At 47.4% G+C, this 15,185-nt stretch overlaps 1 long non-coding RNA gene and 1 pseudogene across 2 annotated transcripts in view; one reads left to right on the top strand and one right to left on the bottom strand.

Moving 5' to 3' along the window:
- The window catches only part of Gm12394, a 13,879-nt pseudogene extending 429 nt beyond the window's left edge, over positions 1-13,450 (top strand). Inside the window, exons 1-4 of the transcript XR_004691346.1 lie at positions 1-7,045; positions 7,646-7,691; positions 8,830-8,890; positions 9,542-13,450. The exon at positions 1-7,045 is cut by the window's left edge and continues 429 nt beyond it. The product of XR_004691346.1 is annotated as a predicted gene 12394 (transcript). The remainder of the gene's footprint in view (positions 7,046-7,645; positions 7,692-8,829; positions 8,891-9,541) is intronic.
- Positions 1-15,185, bottom strand: part of 4930578G10Rik (RIKEN cDNA 4930578G10 gene) — a 201,517-nt gene that overhangs the window by 68,143 nt on the left and 118,189 nt on the right. The gene's annotated exons all lie outside the window — the stretch shown is intronic.

Genomic DNA, 15,185 nt, shown 5'->3' with positions numbered 1-15,185 from the left:
TTTATTAATTAATTTATTCACTCTACAGGACCCCTCCCCAGTCACAGATTCTTCCCTCACTCCCTCCTCTCCTCCCCTTCTCTTCTAAGAAGGGGAGCCCCTCCCTGGGTATCACACACACACACACACACACACACACATCAAGTAACTGCAGGACTAGGTGCATCCTCTCCCACTGAGGACAGACAAAGCAGTCCAGTTAGGGGAACAAAGTCCACAGGCAGGCAACAGAGTCAGGGACAGCCCCCACTCCAGTTGTTGGGGGACCCACATGAAGACCAAGCTGCACATCTGCTACACATGTGCAGGGGGCCTAGGTCCAGCCCATGCTCTCTCTTTGGTTGGTGGCTCAGTCTCTGGAGCCCCCAAGGGTCCAGGTTAGTTGACTCTGTGGTCTTCCTGTGGAGTCCTTATCTTCTTCAGATCCCTGAAGCCTTCCCTCATCCTGTTTTCTTCTAGATGTGAGAACCACCAGCCTGGGGTGACCCCACCCACAGTGGGTGGGGCCCTTCCCCATCAATTACTAATTAAGAAAATGCCCCACAGGCTTGCCTACAAGCCTGATGTAATGGAGGCATTTTCTCAATTGAGGCTCCCTCCTCTCTAATGACTCTAGCTTGTGTCAAGTTAACATAAAACCAGCCAGGACAGAGGCCAATTTCCAAGAAATGCATGCTGGGGTTCTTAGCCCACAATCTGTCTTGTTTCCAGTCTGTGCTGAACAGTCTTATGTAAACTTGGCACAGAGTCAATGAAGAGAGGCAGCCTTCCTGGCTTGACCCCTGCACAAGAGCATCTCACTAACCCTACACTGCTCATGTGCTTCTGGGCAAAGTTGGAAGCCACTCCAGTGATTTCACAAAATCAGGGGGTGAGCCTGGACCCTGAGTTGTCCACAAGAGTCTTAGAACAAAATAAACAGGAACTTGATGCATCAGAAAGCAAGCACAAGGGGGTTAGCCTGAAGCCTGAGATTGATACTGGTCCCCAGGTCTGGCAGAGGTTGAAAATAACCTCTGCCCTGGCTAATTTCAGAGGTACCAGAGATTTAAAGGAGTCCCTGCTTTAAAAAGAAGCCTTGTCAAGGATGTCTGGCCATAAAGACTGGCAGATGAGAGCTGAGATGATAGCTCAGTCCATAAAGCAGTTGCCTTGCCTCATAAAATAGGAGGACCTGAGTTCGAGGCTCAGAACCCACATTTTAAAAAGCAGGACATGGTGGTAAATACTTGTAATCTCAGCACCAGAGAGACAAAGGTAGACAGACATTTGGACTCCCTAGCCAGCCAGTCTAGTTGGTGAGCTCAAGGCCAGTGAGAGAATCTGTCTCAAAAAACAAGGTGGATAGTATCATTAGATTGACAGTCAAAGCTGTCCTCTAGCTCCCTATGCACACACACACAAACTTCAGAGAGGTCCTGAAAACTGAAAGAGATCTCTGCCAGAGATTTAAAGTTTGAGAGATTATAAACATTTCCATCCTATAATATATCTGTAATATATGTCAAATTATGGTTTCCTGGATTTATTATGCCAGAGCAATAGGGTGCAGAAGTGAAAGGATTAAAAAAAAATTGACCCTACTCTGGTAGCATGAATAAAAATGGCCCCCATAGGCCCATGGGTAGTGGGGGTGGGGCACTATTCGGAGGTGTGGCTTTGTTGGAGGAGGTGTGGCTTTGTTGGAGGAAGGAAGTATGTGAGTAGGGGATGGGCTTTGAGGTCTCAGAAGCTCAACCACTTCTCTTCCTGATGCCTGTGGATCAAAATGTAGAACTCTCATCTACCTCTCCAGCACCATGTCTGCTTGCAAGCCACCATGATGGCAATGGGCTAAACCTCTGGGACTGTAAGCCAGCCCCAATTAAATGCTGTCCTTTATAAGAGTTGCAGTGGTCATGGTGTCTGTTCACAGCAAGAGAAACCCTAAGTCACCTGCCAAGAGGCCCCCCTGTCAGCCGTCCCTAGGACCCCAGCGGAGCATAACCCTAAAATGCTCGTGTCTACCTGTTTAACCTCTTAAACTTGTGGCCCAGAATGCTGAGCTAAGCATGACCAAAACCAGTCAACTGTCCTTTCATGAACTGTCCTGATTGGGTTTTGTTTTGTTTTTATCAACTTGACACAAGCTAAAGTCATTTGAGAAAAGGAAATTACAACTAAGAAAATGACTCCATAGGTTGGTCTATAGGCAATCTTGTGTGGCATTTTCTTAATTAGTTATTGATGCGGGAGGGACCAGCCCATTGTAGATGGTGCTACTCCTGGGCAGGTGGTCCTGGGTGGTATGAGAAAGCAGGTTGTGCAAGTCATGGAGAGCAAGGCAGTTATCAGCACCTCTTCATGGCCTCTGACCAGTTCCTGCTGTATTAGGTCCCTGTCCAGCTGGAGTTCTTGGCCTGACTTCCCTCAGTGATGGACTATTAACTGGAAGTGTACGCTGAATAAAGCCTTTTCCTCCCTAAGTTGCTTTGGTCGGGTCTTTACCACAGCAGTAGAAACCTTAACAAAGACAATGACGCTAAACTGTAGCTATTCAGGAACGTGAGCATCCATAGACTATGCTCGTTCCTAATGTGTTTTCTTATATGACTGTGGGTAGGCCCCCAGATAAAACCTTCAGGCTTCCTTTGTTTGTGGAGGTCATTCCTTTGGAAAATACTCTCCCTGATGGCTAAGCTTCCAAATGTGTGAATCTGTGTGTGTGTGTGGGGGGTGGGCTGTCACTCTTTTCAAACCACCACACCACTCTTTAAAAGGAAACCCTGATGTTTAAAATGCACCAATGTATCAATCTCATTTTAGGATTAGTGCTCTGTAATTTTTAAAGGAATTTTGTTTACCATCGAGAATTTTCTAATGAAAGGGTTGGAGATGCAACTCCATGGGAGAATGTTTGCCTGGTATGCGGGGTCCCTGGGCTAGATCTGCGGCACAGCTTTTCTTAAGTCATAATGAAGACATTCTCTGTTATATTCCAGAAGCTTTATCATTTGTTGTGACCATCCTATAATCATAGAATAGTCCATTTTCTGTTGCCATAACAATGCCACAGATAACATAATTGATGAGGAAAACTTATAAAGATATCATCTATTTCCTCAAGGTTCTGGAGCCTGGTGGCAGCATCTGCCTGACATCTGTGATGGCCATGGTAACACAGAGCAAGCTGAGCACAAGGAGCGTGGCTATAACAAAACATGCAAGCAACAACTTATTAATCCACTGACATGTTAATTCATGAGTGGGTTAATAAATTGACTCAGACCGAGCCTTCATAAGACAACCACCCTTTTTATTTTTATACAGTCTTGAGACTGTAATATAATATAATGCAATACATTTAATATACAACTACATTTCTCCCTTCCTCCCTCCAAACCCTCCCATAAACCTTCCTTGTTCTTCTTCAGATTCGTGGCCTCCTTTTTCGGCTCCTGCAGGCACATACATGTGTGTACATATACATTCCTAACTAGAACCTGCTCGCCAATGGACACGCCAAAGTGGATAGAAAAGTCCACAAGACACCAGCACTACCCAGAGGCAGCTGAGGGAAGCTGGGAGAGGAGGGCCTCCCCAGGGAAGTTCATAGGAAATGGCTGTCCAGTCCCAAATGGTCACCCTTTAATATCCATGTGCTCCTCTTGTCTCCCCGCCCAGCCCCTTCCTTCTTTTCCCTCTTCATTTTGTGGTCCTGTCTCATAGTAGGACCCATCTCATGATAGAAACTGTATCTCACCATGTATTCTGCCAAAATGAGTCAAAGCACACATAACCAGTTCTGGTTCAGCATGGGATATTTCTTTCTGTCCTCTTTTCTCAAGATCTTGTAGTACTCAATTAGTTTCACATGTTGCCCCGCCCCCTCTCCCCGCAAACTTATTCTAATTAGCATTTTTACCTAGCATCTTAGACAGGGTCTCTGTTGCTATGGTAAAACCACACAACCAAGAGAAACTTGGGGAAAGAAAGGGCTTATTTCATCCTGTAGCTTGTAGTCCATCGTCCCGGAAAGTTGGGTCAAGAACTCAAGGGACCTGGAAGCGGGAGCTGATGCAGAGGCCATGGAGGAGTGCTGTTTGCTAACATGGAGGCATTTTCCCAATTGAGGGTTCTTCCCAAATGACTCTAGCTTGTGTTCAGTTGACAGTAAATTAGCCAGGACACTTAGCTACATCTTACTGTAATTATCATTCTCTTCCAAAAGGCTATTGAAAGTCTTGTTTTTCTCCCAAGAGACCTGCAGCTACTTTGCTCTCTCCAGTGAACTCATTACCTATGCAGTGAAGGTGACAGATGAGAGGAAGAGGAGTCATCCTCTCTGCTGCTCTTAGTGTGGCTAACAATCTTGGCACATAAAGTTTTCCATGCCAAAAAACAGAATAAAACAAAACAAAACAAACAAGCAAACAAACAAAAAACAGGTATGGGGGAGCAGGAAGGGAATGTATGAACAGACTCAGCGCTTCCTCAGTTCAAAAACCTGATATCAGCCCGCATCTGATGCATCAGATGGCTCCTGGGTCAAGGGGATGGTCTACCAGATAGCTACTCTCTGCTCTATTTCTGTGTGTTCAGTATACCCTGATGCTCTATTAGCACCGACATCAGCAGTCTTGGCAGTGTCTGCCCAAGGCTGATGAGTAGGAGGTAACTCTATCTCTTCTCTCTGGTCCTAATGTATTCCTTTCAAGTTGTAACTAACCCCTAGATTCCTGTTAAACACCTGGCTGGTGAAGTAAGTGATTAATGAGTTTGTCATGGATCTGGATAAAAACAAACCTTCCAAAGTCATAACAGATATCCCTCCTCCACCTCCTGGGCATGTCCTGCTGCCAAAGATGACCTAATCTTGGCAGCATCAGTACTTTTTTTTTCCCCTTTATTATTGTGTGTGTGAGAGAGAGAGGAAGAGAGAGGGAGAGAGAGAGGAAGAGAGAGGGAGAGAGAGGGAGAGAGAGAGAGAGAGAAACTTTCAAAAGTGGATTCTCCTCTTCTTTCATCCACCACATAGATCCTGACAACCAGGTTTGTCAGTTTGTCGGTTTGTCAAGCTTGGTGGCGACTGCCTTAATCTCTGAGCTGTCACACCAGTCCCAAATGTGCTCTTTCTTTTTTAAATGTGCATGGGTGTTCTCCCTGCATGCATGTTTGTGCACTGCCTTCTGCCCAGGGAGGAAAGAAAAGGCCCTTGGATAACTAAGAACTGGAGTCACAGATGTTTGTGAGCCACCATGAGGGTGCTAGGAATCAAACCAGCCTCTTCCAGAAGAGCAGCCCGTGCTCCTAACTGCAGTGGTCCTAACTGCAGCGCTCCTAACTGCAGTGCTCCTAACTGCAGCGCTCCTAACTGCCAAGCCATTCCTCTGGCTCCTCGGAGTCTGCTCCCCAGAGAAGCAGGTCTCAGGCCCCCTTCCCCTTGACTCATCTGACAGCTGATTTTCAAAGCCCCAGTGTATGACAGTGCATAATTTCTGTAATGCAAACTCTTTCTCTCCAACACAGAGAAGCATGTGTGAGCTTAGGTCACCTATCATTTTCATCATGTAAAGCATTTGAAGATTTGGGTTATTAAATTAGAATGCTACCTAATAGTATCACAAAAAAAAAATCATGAAGCCTCTTGATTTTTAATTGACTTCTCATTAATTTTGAAAAATCATTGGCTATTTCTTCTAATATTTCTTTTGTTTTTTTCTCTCTCTCTCTGTGTCTGTCTGTCTGTTTCTAGGATGTCTGTTGCATTTATAATAGACTTTTTGATACATGTCACGACTCTTGAATGCTTGGTTTTGTTTTTGTTGTTGTTTTGTTTTGTTTTTCACTTGTATGTCACCCTGGATAATGTCTACTGAATTATCATTAGGCTATTGATTTTTTTCCTCCGGTGTCAAGACTATCTTGACAAGCAATCACTGTTACCATATTTTCTATTTTTAGAATGTCTACTTGATCCTATCTCTGCGTTGAAATTACCCATTCAATCAGAAATATTACAGCATAGTAATATTTTGTTGAAAGATACATGGTGTTTGAACAAGAAATGTCCCCCATAGGCTCCCGTACTTGAAGACTTGGTACCCAGTTGACAGTCCTGCCTGTGGGTGGAAAGCATCTGTAAGCATCACACTCCTCCACGACACACCGATACAGCACGCTGGTGCAACTCTATTCAAGACTTGAACTTCCACCCATGTAGAAAGCCTCCTGCATGCTCAGGGTGATGAATAGTCACAAGGAAGGGACTTGTGACTATTATTAGTGGCCATTTCCGTCTCTGGCTACCAAGGCTTTATTGCCTTTGTTTGGATGTATGGCGCCACCACATCAGCCATAACCATCCCTTCTCGTAGTTTTGATCTCTTAAGTCACCCCTTACTTGAAACATCAAAGCTCTCCATTTTCAAGCCACACCCATGCTGTGCTCTCTCTAAGCTCCTGTGTGTCCCCAGGTTGGGTGTAGAGTTAGTGTGGGTTACTCTCTCTCCCAGTCACTCTCTCTCACAAGGTGCCGTGTGTGGCAAATAACTCAAGATTCTGAAGATAAGTGACTGGACAGTTCTGGAAGAGGAAGCTGAACAAAGAGGTTGGGATGGGATGGGAGACAGAGGAAGTAAAGTTGGGGGTGGGGAATGTGTGTGTGTGTATAGATAGCTAGATGATAGATTGATGGATAGATAGAGATAGATAGATAGATTTACTTTTGCAGACGACCAATGAAACACCACTGGAGCAATCTCTGTGGAACAGAGGGCTTTGTGATGCAGTCTGGTGCCCTAATTCCATCCTCTGTGAGGCAGCCATGACAATGCCCAGTGCAGCGAGTCATTAGGCACATAGGCCCTTGAACGACTAATACAGAGATGACTAGTCTCCTCGTGCTAATGAGGTTTAGGCCATGTTAATCCCTGCATGTTCTTTCTGGGACATAGGTTATCTTTTATGTACCTACACCTCCATCTTCGCCATTTTCCTAACTGCCTGGCAAGTAAGACGGAGTTACCAGAGATTGAGCTTGGAACCTAAAGAGAGCTGCTACCGGGTAGGAAAACGCTGACTCTGATTGAAATGCTTTAAGCCTAGATAAGTAACCTTTAAATGCTAAATGCTATTCCAGAGTGCCCCCGTTTTGTGCCAAAGGACTTAGAAAAGTAAGTGGTTACAAAGGACCTATAAATAATTCCTTACCACCATCACCTCAGTGCCGCCCGCCATGTACTCCGATTGAAAGGCTACCAGTCTTCCTGTTGGTCTTGAGTTGAGAATTAGGTAATAGAAAAACTACTGCCCTGGATCTCAGAAGACCTCCCAACTTGCTGGGGTGAGGGGCTCCACTTGCAGGACTTTGTGAGCTGATGTCCTCGGGCCGTCAGAAGTGTCTTTGAGTCTGTTTGGCCTCCCCTCCCTCGCCCGTGCCATCCTTCCTACAGAAGTTTGTATGAGAGTAGAGACCTGAAGAAGGATGGTGGAGAACCTCAAGTGAGTCGGAGATAGGCAGAGAGGGGGAAATGCTCAGGTGGAAAGAAAGGCAGAGACACGAGAGCTTAGGAAACATAGGAAAATGTCTATGATCTGTCTCTCATTTTGGACATGAAGAAGAAAATGAGCCCTGGCTTTACACTGTAATATTTTTCTCTTTAAGCATCATCGAAAGGTCAGGCAAAGGGCTAGAGATGCAGCATCAAGAGGTAAAGTTCCAATGTCTCCTGACTCCCCACCCCTGGGAGAGCTCCCACCTCCTCTGTCCCTCAGAGCCCCTGCTGCCGAGAGCCAGGTGTTCTAACTCATGAAGTTCTGAGTTCTACAGCCTGGGATTTACACCGAAGACTGCAGTGGGTGGGAACTGGGAGTGTTCCGCAAAGCTCTACCCAATTTCCTTGGCACTAAGCAGCTAAGAACGCGATGAAGACTGCTGTGCAGCAAGGGATGCACACTTAGCGGTCACTACTTCCTCACTGGGGCGGCATGCCTAGCAGAGCAATGGAAGAAGGGCCTCTTTTGGCCTACAGCTTCAGAGCTTATCCATCCACCACAGTGGGAAAGGCATAGCGACTGAGTGGCTTGTCTCATAACAGCAAGCGCTTGCAACGTGGCTTGTTCACATCAGGGCACATCTGGAAGCAGAGCTGTGGGCAGAACAGAAGGTGGACTGTAATCCTTCAAGGTCCACTCCTATAGGGTCCTCTGCTTGCAAAGCTCTCTCTGGGCTCTCTATAACTGGCTATAACTGGCTATGCTCAGTACAGACAGCATTCCTTGTCCAACTTTCCATATCTCTGGCATCCATCTCTGCCATCCTAGGACCTCCTTTATAACTCGGCCTCTCCCACAGCTTCACGCACAGGCATCTGGTCGCCACGCCTTTCGGCCCACGATGCGTGGAACTATGTGCTCAAACAAGCATCTTCTCCCTTAAACTGCTTGACAAAATCCTAGTTATTTTGTCACAGGAGGGAGAAAATCAGACTAAGAGCTAGTTTTATGGAGTGAGAGTTAGTGGGGGTAGTGATACCCAAAAAGGAGACTTCCTCTTCTCAAAAAAGAAGGGGAAGGTGGGATGGAGGGAGGACTTGTGTGATGGATGGGGTACTGGAAGGAGGGGCTGATAATGGGTTGTAAAGTGTAACTTACTCAGCCATCCACAAAGTAGGCATAACACTGGCCATTCTCTCTTGCCTGTGAAGCCCAAATGAAACTGGGCAAGGAGAGCAAATTGTAAATGGCTATGCTCTACACAGACATGCCATAGAGCACCGAGTCTGTGATTCCTGTAGGATCCCCCTAATATGCTCATTCGCCACGTAACTCTTTGTCCCGATTCCTCAGCCAGGAGACTTTCCCGAGAAGAAGCTGAGAAGCCATGGGAGCTGCTCTCTATCATGAAAAGGTGACCTCTTGACCTCTGTGGTCTAAACTCTGATGATTTCTTGGCCTGATTCAGGCCAGGGGTGAGGAAAGGGGTGACTGAGGGAAGGACAAACACAGGCAGGCAGGTCCACCAGCTGAGAGGGCTGCCAGGGCAGAGATGGGTCACAGCTCAGCAGGGAAGAGCCACCCCACACCCAATCTGTATGTTAGGGTCTCAGCAGGTCTGAATTTCAGAATGGACTCACGCATGCTCTGTAAAGGACATTGCTAGGGCTGCACCCAGACACCAACCTGTCAAGAGAGGGAATTCAGCATAAAGAGGTCACCATGTCATATGGTCTTCTTGCTGCTCCCTTCCAAAGGCAGAACCCTGGGTTTGGCTGGACCCTGCTGCAATTACCTCCTGTCTGTCCTCAGAGTGGGGGAGCAGTTGTTGGGATGCCATCTTCCTATCATCTTACCCTCTACTTCATTTCTGGAGAGCACGAATGATTCCCAAGAGTTTCTGGATACAGCAGCACCCCATGCTTTGAGTGAGGACCTCATTTCCTACAGTGTCGGGTTAGAACTTTGGGACTGGAGAAAAGGGCCCAGAAATCTCCAGACACAGTCTTCCAAAGAGGCAGACAAAGTTCGTTCATTAATGGTTGTCTTATTTTTCTCTTCCAAGCCAAAGCTGGGTCCCCAAGCAGGGAAATGTGCGGCAGCTCCTGTGTTTAGATCCCAGCTGCCAAATCTGTGAGGCTGCGACTGAAGAGATTCAGCAGTTAGTGCAGAGTGAGAAAAGTCAGCTCTCCCCTGCTTTTTTGGGACTGAACCAGGGCTCTGCTCACTCTGCGCACCTGGAGATGTTGCCCATGTCTTTTGAACAGAATATGGAGCTCTGTTCCAGGCACACCAGACCTCATCCACGGGTGCCCGGAAACCAAACACTAACACAACTAACGGGACACTTAACACAGTTGACCAACACATTTGGGGTTCAAGAATGCTGGACTGATCGTCTCCAGCTAGACCAAAATTTTCATCTCGCCAACATGCCCGTGGTCTCAGAGACTGTGACTTCTTCAAGGCTCAAGGAACCTATGGTTTTAATGATTGAGGAAACAATAGTGCAAAGCAAAGCAAAGCTTGACCAGGAAAGCCAAGACCTTCATCACGTGAAGTCCTCTGTGTCTTTACTATCCCTGGACCCAAACTTGACACATACTATGTCCTTACATATGGACTCAATGCTGTCTTCCCATCTGCCATTACTTAGTCCTAAAGTCCGTGGGCTTCTTGAACTACATGTAAAAAAATGGATACATTTCCAGAAGTGGGGTCTTCCGAGACGTGTGGAGGAGTCCCTGAGGCAGCTCATGCCAGACCCAACATTATTTCGTCGATCTCGAGAAAATCCATCTTCCTGTACTCTGAGCAGCAGTTCTAAGGTCACTGAGGACAGAACTGGGATCGTTTCCCACAAGACCAGCAGCTTGTATTCGGCAGGCCAGCCCGTCCAGACCTTCTGGGTTTCCAAATGGCCTGTTATAAACCTGCAACAAGGAAGGCCCTGGCACCAAATTCATACTTGCTTGCCCTCTCATGAAGGTGAACATCTAAGGAATTTCTATCCACTCCCCAGGGCAAAAGCTAATGACTCAGGAGACAATCTTCAGAGTGAATATTATAGCCAGTTATTCTGTGGCCTTCCATCTCTTCACAGTGAGTCCTTGGATGTTACTTCCTTGAGTTCTCAAGGTATCTGCAAGAAAAAGGATATGTCCAAGCCCTCCACAGATGCTCAGCCCTCAGGGGTACTCTCGGGCCTTTTCTTACCCAAAACACCATGTAAGTCAGCCTTTCCCTCTTCCCCGACTTCTCTGAATGGCAAGACTCCCTGTGAGCGTGAAGGAGCACAGATTACTGTCCCGTTCCTGTCGCTGGCTGAGTGTGAAGCACTGGAACGCCACCTCCTAAAGAAACAACTCAGCAAGCTTCAGTGGGGCCTGCCAGCTCTCCTCCTCCAAAACCAGCGCCGAATGCCGTGTGAAGCACTCAGTGAGGCTAAGACAGTAAAAACTTCCTTGGCAAGGAAGCCCTTCTTACATCCCACCAGGGACATCTTCCCAGAGCACGCAGGAAGGCTGCTGGAATTCCACCTGCAGAAGCAGCTGATTCACCTCCGCTGGGGGCTGCCCCAGAGGATCCAGCGCTGCATGAATATGCTGCTCTCCTCAACAGACCCGCAGTCCCTGCCCTGCGGCAGCAGTAGCTTAACCAATGTGAGCATCTCACAGCCCGGGAAACCAGAGGCCGATGGGCCTGGTGACATGTTCTTACTCACAGCGGGCAAAGGGACAATCCCCATGCCACACTTGTTTGCCAAGACAAGGGAAATGTTGAAAAGCCATGTTGATTCCAAATGTGAACAGATCCAGGAGGGCAAGGTCCCGGCCCAAGTCTGGAAATCTTGGGAATGCAAAATTCCTGGAAGCTTAGCAACAGTGGCTCCCTTCCCTTGGATTCCACAAGGCCAATGCAGGAAGTTACAGGCAGAAAGTAAAAGTGACCCTGACTTACTTCACAAAGTTGTTCCCTGGAAACCAAAGACCCTCAGCCAGGAGACACAAACCTTATCTGGTACTCTCTTTGAACACTGTAAGAAGCCCCAATCCCTGCCTAAGGAAACCATTAAGAAACTGGAGACAACTTTACATCATAAGTATCTGGCCTTCCTGTCAGGCCTGCCTGCCCTTTACTGTGTAGCTCTCTCTAGGCCTGCATCCCCAGCAGTCACTAGCCAACCTAGACTCAGAGAGAAGATGCCCAAAGCTGTCAAAAGCCCATCAAGAGCTCTGACTCAAATTACCCCACTTGAGTCCTGCACTCAGGATGACAGTGGGGTGTCTGCGGACACTGCAGAAGAGTTCCAGCCTGGAGCAGAGGCGGACGGAAGGACAGAGAAGGTGCCTGCAGAGAGTCAGCCTCCCCCATGCAGACCCTACCCAATAAACACACATATCTTGGCCAAACTGAATTTCCACCTGAAAAAAAAGATCCTAGCAATGCAGTTTGGGATTTCTGAAAAGGAAAAGAGAGAACACAAGGAGCTGGGTACAGCCGACCTAGAGAGCGAATCCATCCAGGAATTTCTCAGAAGTCTACACACGTCAGAGAGCACACTGCTACAGGAACAGCCTGTCGCATGCCCATCTCTGCCAGCCCCAAATGCAAAAGGGGTCCACCCTAAAAAACAGCCAGCTTCTGCAGTACAGGATGTGTGTCAGGCGCAAAGGCCTCCTCCTTCCAAAGCAGTGCCCCATAGTTCTGCCCAGCAGAGCTCCAAGGCCTCGCATTCCCAAAGGGATAAGATCCAAGTCTGTGTTGACACGGAAGCTGGAGGGAAAAGGTTCAACCTAGAGAAATCCAAAGTCGTGGGGGACCTTGGAGAAGGGGACGCAGGTCTTGGGTTTTCCCTGGTCGGTCAAAAGACACGCCAGGATGAAGAGCAGGAGAAGAGGCTCCTGCACAGACCACTCCAGGGCTCCTCACAACAGGGTCACACCTTTCATCTTGAGGATGCCTGTCCACACAGTCCCTGGGAGTCCCCTGAGCTCCAGTTCCCAGACCCACCTCCAGAAGTCTTCATGGAGACAGACTCTGAGCAGGACATGGACAGTCAAAGCGAGGAATCCATTGTCCCAGAACCTGTGAGGACTGCTGAAGCCCCCTAGCCTGTGCTCTCCCGGGCTTCCCAGGGCCTTCCTTTCCCACGCTCACCAACTCAGAGAAGGCCTTCTCAGGGCCAACCTGGTCCAGGTCACTTCCCACCAGGGCATGAGATGCCAGCCTCTCCCTACATGAGGCCTAGCCACCTTCCAGAGGCTGGCTTGAAAAATAAGATGAAATTCTTTTTTCACTCTATTAACCCCAAGATCAAGAGCAAAGCACACACGGAGCCATCCACGGTCTCTACACCTGGAAAGGTGGCCAAAACCAGTAAAGAAAATGTTGAAAGGGGTCTGCCTCAAGCCAAGAGCCCCACCAAGAAAACTAAGCCAGAGGACTCCAGAGGGCCCAAGGCCCAGTTTTCGTCCTCTGAGAAGTCAGTGATGGCCTCCTTATTAACTGCTCCCCATATTCTAGACAGTAAGCTCCGGCCTCGCTCCCGGCAGCTTGGCTCTGTCTCAGTATTAGGCAACTCCCGCCATTGCCCTCGGCACTGTCCTAGGTTGGCTTATGCCAGTCACCACAGAAACCTACCCTAGCTCCCAGGGTTTACTTCAGAAATGCTCTTCTGGTAATGGAGACCGCCCTGCATGGTGACAGTTTCTAGGCTCCCCAACCTCTGTATCCCTTTAAGAGCACAGCATTGTCATTTTCTTTGATGAACAGGTAGGGACTGCACTACCCAAAATGTATTTTCTATCTCCGAATGAGTTGTCTGTCGTCTTTGTCTCTGCTGTACATTATTAAGAGAAGGTATGAAGGAAATAAAAATGCCCTCATCCCGGGAAGGAGACTTGAACTTACTTCAGACAAGTCAGTTTTCCTTACCCCAACCTAGAATGTGAATTAAACACTTGACCAGAAAGGAAGTCTCTCGTGTATTATACATTAAAGATAAAGATCAGGCTTGAGTTCCTTCACCAAACTCTGCCTGGCTCATATTTTGGGGCCAAAGGTAAAGCGATAAGGGAAAAATTGTGATGTTCTCAATTTAATTATGAAAGTCAAGGGCTGGAATGAAAAAGAAGTAAAAGAAATTAGTGACGGCAGAGAACCATCAAAAAAGATTCTTCACGGTTTTGGACCTTTCCCTACATCCCATCGCCACCAGGATTACTGAGCCCTGTTTATGCATGAACATTCCGAATGGTTAGCATCAATCAATCTAGAAGAAACTAGGTGCCCAGTGTAGTAGTGTGGGCCTTTTATTCCAGCACTTGCAAGGCAGACACAGGCTGATGGGTGAGTTTGAGGCCCACCTGGCCTACCTAATGAGTTCAAGGCCAGCCAGGGCTGCACAGTAAGGTCCTGTCTCAACAACAAAGGTTCACAGAGACTATCCTCCTCCTCCTTCCCCAGAACACTGCCTCTGCCCATGATCCTACCTTCTCATCTATACCATCATGAGGCCAAATGTACTCAGCTCTGACGGTGACTATTTCCCAACTGTCACATGCACTGGCTGAGGCCGAAAAGTACGACAACTTGTCCCAGGAACGGATTCCTCCTGGCTGGCATCTAACGGCTCCATGGATTTTTTTAACTTCAGAGATTCCTTGGGACGATGGCTGCCAGTGCATCATAATGTCATTAGTGACATATTCCAGCCATCGCTTCGCTTTAGGATCATTAAAGCCATAGAGTACGGAGCCCTGACACAGGACGAAGTACTCGGATGAGGGTGAGGTCTCTGGAAGCATGGCTTTGAGAAAGACCTTGTACTCACAAATATGTGCACTGTGGGCCGGGTGCTTGTCTCTTATGTCAGAGACTATGCTAAACACAAGACATGGGCTTTGCCATGACAGACCTTCTGAACTTGGCTTAGTCCTTCTTATATATCCAGATTGCCTACTCAATCCCATTATTCACCTCCGACTCTGCAGAGATGAACTCCTGAGTCTCCCACCCCAATGCTCACCTGTAACAACTGCTCCAGTCAGTGTTTCTTACAGAGTCCAATGGCTTCCCCATCTCTCCAGTAGTTTGGCCATAGACAATAGTGCCATCCTTGACTTTTTCACCTGAGAGTTCACATCCAACTCACCAGCCAATCCTGTTATCTCTACAATCAGGGATGCACGCAGACTTGAGCCTATTTGCACGCCCTCTGCTGCTCTTCACTGCAGTAGCACACACAGAGATGAGCATAACGCAACCCAGAGCACACAAACATAAGCCTGAAAAAGCTACTAATACAATTTCAGTCTGGAGGCCACTGGCTCGGTATTTCCCTAACCAGCATTTTAGGAGGCTTGTGGACATAAATACAGTCTACATAAAAGGACTCCAGTAACCAGAAGTATCGAAGATTCACAGGTCTTATATAAGCTTAGTTTTTACCTTTAATGTAGAGTTTAGAATCCTGGTCCAGGAGATCCTTTAGGGATTTTCCTCTGGTGGGTCTATATAGATTATCTTTACACATACGCTTAGAAAAGAGTAGGAATGATCATAGTATATTCACCTGGTACACAGCTTCATCTCATACATACACACTGTGGCAAAAATGATTAGAGCAAGCAGATAAAGGCCAGGTTTCAGGGCTGGGGAGATGGTTTCAGGGTTTAGTGGTTGAAAGTACCAGCTTGCCCTTCCAG

The sequence above is a fragment of the Mus musculus genome, chromosome 4 (assembly GCF_000001635.26).
Source record: "Mus musculus strain C57BL/6J chromosome 4, GRCm38.p6 C57BL/6J".
Lineage (NCBI taxonomy): Eukaryota > Metazoa > Chordata > Mammalia > Rodentia > Muridae > Mus > Mus musculus.
Note: the sequence above shows the minus strand (reverse complement) of the source record. Positions and strands in the feature narration are given on the sequence as shown.